Source organism: Quercus suber, unplaced genomic scaffold (genome assembly GCF_002906115.3).
Source record: "Quercus suber isolate HL8 unplaced genomic scaffold, Cork oak 2.0 scaffold_46, whole genome shotgun sequence".
NCBI classification, from domain to species: domain Eukaryota; kingdom Viridiplantae; phylum Streptophyta; class Magnoliopsida; order Fagales; family Fagaceae; genus Quercus; species Quercus suber.
In genome coordinates this window covers 1,834,425-1,840,424 of record NW_027069511.1, presented here as the reverse complement: position 1 = coordinate 1,840,424, position 6,000 = coordinate 1,834,425, and positions in this window count along the sequence as shown.

The following is a 6,000-nucleotide window of genomic DNA, read 5'->3' as shown; positions in this document are numbered from 1 at the left end:
GATAGGTTCGTTTCGTTTGGGTCGCGCTTTTTTATGTTATTCTTTGTTTGGTTGCTGAGAAAAAAGTTTGGGAAGTTTTGTTAGGACTGCTTTTGTTTTTAGCGAATTTTGAAGTTTTTACATGCAAGTTTTAGCTGTTTATAGTTATATTCTCTCTCTGTTTGTTTGGTTAGAGGGAAAGCTAGGGGAAGAGAAACTTTAGCGTTGCGGTTTTTTTTTTCATGTTTGATTGAATTTGAAGATTTACATGCAACTTTTAGATAATCATACTCTGTTTCTCTCTTTGTATGGTTGGTGAGGAAGTATGAGAAAATGAGAGAAACTTTGGAAATTCGCTGTCTTTGTTTTCTACTTTTATTGAGTTTGAATTTTCTATGTAACTTTAGGTTTAGGTATCCATACTCTGTTTGGTTGGTGAGAAAGCTAGGGAAAGTTTAGGAATTGCGGTTGTTTTTGTTTTCTTTGTCTGATCAAATTTTAAAATTTCCATGCAAATTTTAGGTATTTATGCGCTCTCTCTCTCTCTCTCTCTCTCTGAGGGTTAGCGGTTAACTTTGTTCGGTTGTGAAGGAAAATGAGATGTCTTCGAAAACGTTTAAATTCCTCTGTTTTCTTTTTTGTTTATAAAATAAAATTCTTGAATTTCAAGTATTGAACTAAGTTTTGAAAAAAGGAAAAAAAAAATTGTAGTTCTAAAAGAGTTAAGAGTCTGTTTGTGTGTTTGGTTGGTGAGAAAGTGAGAGGGAAGCTAGAGACAATTCTGAAAGGTTTAGTTATGTGTTGTCTCTGTTTCCTGAAATTGGAAAGTATAAACTTTACTGTAGAGAAAGAAAAATTCAAACTTGGGCCTCTTAATTTCCCGTTTGGTTGGTGAGAAAGTTCGAAATGGAAAGGGCTGTTAGTGTTTTGTTTTGGTTTTCCCAAAAAATTGAAATTACTGTATATGATGGAACCAAGTTATTGAGTTGGACTGACTTTCCTATCTATTTGGATAAGTGAAGCTGACTTTTTGGTTTTCGAAGGAACCAATTTCAGATTTTAAATTATGCTCAGGTCCCTCTCTGTTTGCTGGGTGAGAAAGTAGTAGAAAAGAGTTGAAAATTGGTAGGTCCTTTGTGTTTGTCTTTTTTTATTAATCTTTTTGTCTTTTTGGATAATGAGAATGAGTCCTATACTACTATTGAAGTTGGACAAGTAATCTAATGGGATGATTGAGTGGGATTTACTTTAAGTGGTTTTCATAATCTGTTATGAAAGTTTAGTCTAAAGTATTACTTTTTCTTTTTCCTTTTCTTTTTCTTTTTAAACCAATTATGGTTAGGAAAATATTGTTCAAAGTTTAGTCTTTTTTCTTCTTGTAATTCGAGCAACTGGATTTTCTCTCTCTTTGTTTTTCTACCCTTAAAGATTCTAATGATTTGCTAAAAGCAGTGCAATGTAATTTCAATATATGCTCCTTTCATTGGCTCAATTTGGTGAATTTTAGTAATTAGAGAAGTAGATTTTGTACAGAGAATAAGTATACATAATACATTTTTAATTTGTCATGTTCTTGTTGAACTTTGCATTTTGTTATAGTACTATTCTTCAACATCCCCTCCCTTAAAGAAAAAAATAAAATAACCAAAAATTTAGAAAAGCTGATGCAATCATTGGATATTTCAGGTTGGGCCTTGTTGCAACAATAAAGGTATGATAATTAAAAAAAATCATTTATCTGTTTTTAAAGTTTTCCATAATTGTTACTTTCTGATTATGCGTGTCTAAATATTCGAATTGCTCTATCTGAATTTGTTGATGCGTGGTTATTGCTCTACTTTCTTATATATGTGTGATGTCCTCTCTCTCTCGCTCTCTCTAACCTGTACTTTTGATTTCAATGGATATTTCAAAAGCTTGATACATCCAACATTGTCGGTTGCCTATTTTAGAATGCACGTTCTTAATAAAATTTTAAGAATTTGAATGGCCCAGCAGTGATACGTTGCATTTGTATGAATATCACTCATAACTGATTGAATGAGTGCCATATCAAGTGAAAGCATGCCCTTATTATTATGTTATCAATCCTTGTTCATAGTTCAGTTCAGCGGTTAATTGCAAACAATCAGAGGGGCTAATATAGACCTTGAATTCATCATAGACACGTCTAAGCACCTAATAGGATTTTTGTTCTAGATTGTCTTATTGAATGGGGAAATGTATAAGATGGACCTGTTTCTCTGAAGCTAAAACCACAAGAACCCCCCCCCCCCTTCTTTTCTCATTTCACCCTCTTGGAGCTTGATACATGATTAAACTTATTAGATTTAATTTTTAACCTATTATTTATCAATTTTCATTAAAAATTATAAGTAGATCATGCGGTAAAAATTTTAAAATTTGTTTTCTTATTAAGGATATATGGTCTTGAACTTTTCTTCTTCTTCTTCTTCTTCTTTTTAGAAAAGAAAAAAGAAGGAGATATGGTATCTTGACATAAGTGCAGAAAAATGTTAATAATTTTTCAAACCCCCTCATACTGATTGGCAGTAGTTGACACAGTGAAATATTCTGTAATGTGATGAAAACTATTTTCATTTTCTAATGGTTGATGATGTTAGTTTAAGTATCCTTTCTTATCTGATTTTGTTTGTATTTTGATGCTAGCAAAGGTAGTTGTTGAAAACCTGTTGGTCGGAAAGTTGTTGATCACCGTTTTTGATGTGGAAGTCATCATTGCAATGTTGTTGCAGATTTTTGGTTTATAATTGCTTTTCACTTTTATTTATTTATGTTTGCTAAAATGCACTTTTCACCTTGAGGTTTCTTCTAAATTGGCCCATTTACTTTCAAAACTTGCAATTTACACCCCAACTATTGCAATGATATCAATATGTGCCTTACATTAGGTCTGTCACATCTTCACTGATACCCTGCCTAAAAATGACATTGTTTTTTTGTGTGTCGGTGTGTCCAAAACAACATCTTTTNCAACCAGCCACCACAACCCATGACCATAATCTCATCGTCCCAAATATATATATATACATATATATATATATATATATTTCATATCAAACACACCAAAAAACTATAGCAACTCTAATTTCTTTTTAAAAAGCCCAATCTCCACAAACTCAACTCAACAACCACCACATACTCACCTCAACAATCACCACAAATAGCCACAAAATCGCCGCAACCCACTGCCCACTACCCACTACCTCAAACACCCACAACCAGCCACCCCAAACACCCATAGCCTGTTGCAAATTTGATTTTTTTTTTTTTTTAAACCATCACAATTTGCCACAACAGATCAATCCCTCCACCATCCCAATAAAACCCAACCCCAAAGAATCAATGGATCTTCGGTGTTTTGGGTTTGGTGGTTTCGCCATCTCCTTTGCCATCTCCACCACAAATCTAAGTCAAACTTTGGATTTAGTGGATTCGTCAATTCAATCAAGAGGGAGGGAGAAAAGGGCTGGGCAAGAGAAAAAGAGAGAGAGAGAAAGAAATTTTTTAATGAGAAAAATGAATAAAAAATAGTCTTTGGAGCTACAATATTCTCTTAAAGATAGGAGTTTATTGTTCACATATTGCAAAAAAATTTAGATAGTAGCACCATCATTGCAAAATGCTTTTTAGTATTTGAGGTGTTAAAAATAGCAATTTGGCTTTTTAGCACCATAAATGCTAAAGAGCAGGTAGGTAAAACCCCAAATAATTTATTTTACCCCTCAATTACTAAATTGAAGCAACATTCGGGTTGCTATTGCTAAATTCTTTTAGAAAATTACTATAGTAGGCTGCTACGTTTAGAGCATTCGCATTCGGGTTCCTTAAAAAAATACCTATTTTAACTCTAAAAAGTTATTTTTATATATTTTACCAACTCATTTAACAATACACCTAACATCTCATTTCTTATTTTTACATACAACCTAATAAAATAATATAAACTACCCAATAAAATAAATATAAAACTATCCGATCTGTCTCTCCTTTCTCATCCTCTTTGATTCAGACTCTTTTCCTCTTTGTCTCTCTCTCTCTTTCAACCATGCATTACCCAAAACCAAACCCAAAACAACCCATCTATCGCCCAACACCTAAACCCAAATCAACCCAATCCCTAACACTTAGCCACCAACACAACGGAAACTAAAACCCACCACCACCATCAACCAAAACCAAAGCAACCACCACAATTAGTCATACTGCCAACCATAACAACCAAAATTGCCACCACCACACCACAATCAACAGCCACCACCAAAACCACAAACCCAACGAAATCTGACACAAACCCAAAACAACAAACCCATCCACCACCTACCACAAACCCATCAACCCAAATCAAAATAATCACATACGCAAATCGAAACAACCACATACCCAAAACGAAGCCAAGCAAAACAATGAACAACCATTACCACAACCATCGATCTACACCTTGGAGGAAGTGGTGGCAAGGTTTAAGAGAAAGGGCTAGAGAGAGAGAAGGACAAGACAAAGAGGAGAGAGAAAATTCTTGAGAAAAGAAGATAGAGGAGAGAGAGAATTCTTGAGAAAAGGAAGAGGAGAGAGAAAATATTTGACAATAAAGAATTTATAACAACTTGCTACAATAATTCTTATAAGTAAGAATTCACTGTAGCATGGTTGTAAAACAATTTGGGTTTACACTCTCGGATAAAGATGGATTTTGACATTTTGGGATCGTAAAATAGTAATCTAAGGATTTTATAACCCCTAATGCTAATGCTCTTATAGATTATTGTAGGAGTGTGGCTAAAAATAAAATATATTATTTGTTATGTCTCTCTATTTCTTTTAACCAAAATAATTAATCTCTTCCTAGTCTCTCATATCTCATCTCTCTCTCTCTCTCCCCTCTAATGCTTTCTCTCTCTACCCATTGCTCTCTCTTTCTCTCCCATGCAGCTACCACTACTATTGCCGTTGTCGCTATAGTAGTTGCTGCTGTTATCGTTGCCGTTGCCACTCAACCCAATCATCTAATCCCTCTACCCATTTTTCCCTTCACTCTGTCGCTCTCTTTCTCTCTCAAACAAAACCAAATTCGCTCTCTATCTGTCAACTGAACCTAGCCAAGCTCACTACCCATTTTCCTCCTCTTTGTTCACATCTCAAAACCGAAGGGTATGTTGGTTTGAAATATGTAGTTCCGCTAACAATGATGAGAATGTTGTTTATAATGATCAACCATACTTTAAGGAACCCATCAAAGAAAACCAAAATTTTGGTTTTGATGATTGGTGTTTATGGTGTTGTTTGAAACAGTGTTATTACTTTTGTGTTATTTATGTGAGTCATCAGGTACTGACATCGTTATTTGCTTTGAGTTATTTATGTGAGACATTATGTATGCTTTAAGTTGTTTAACTTAGAACCTGGTATTTGTGAGTTGTAACTATAGAGCTCATCTCCTTAGGATTCACAGGTAAACTCCTCCAATGGTGGAACAATTGCCTAACAGAAGAGTCTAAGGAAGACATTAAGCATGCTGTCCAGAAAGATGAGGAAGGAATCCCCATCTTTGATACCAACTTAGGTAGAGGTATTCCTGACGGAGTCAATACTCTGGTCTATACGATCATGAAACACTTCGTAGAAAACCCAGCAACATCACATCTAGGATTTACGACCAGTTGAGTAACCTTAGATGTAAAACCTTGGTGACTTTAGGTGGTACGAAGATGTGTTTACTACCAGAGCCATGCACAGAAGTGATTGCAACTCTCCATTTTGGAAGGAGAAGTTCATCAATGGTTTACCTACCCTTTTTGGAGAAAAGGTCAAAGAAACCTTGTATAACCCCTTAGGTGTCATAGATTATGATAACTTAACCTATGGAGACATCTCTAGCACCATTCTAAGTGAAAGAATGAAGATGTGCAGAGATCTCAAAATCCAGAGCAAAGCCAACAAAGGAAAAGCCAAGTACGAAGTAGGAAATTTTGTACACAGTATGGCCTACCCTCCATCCTT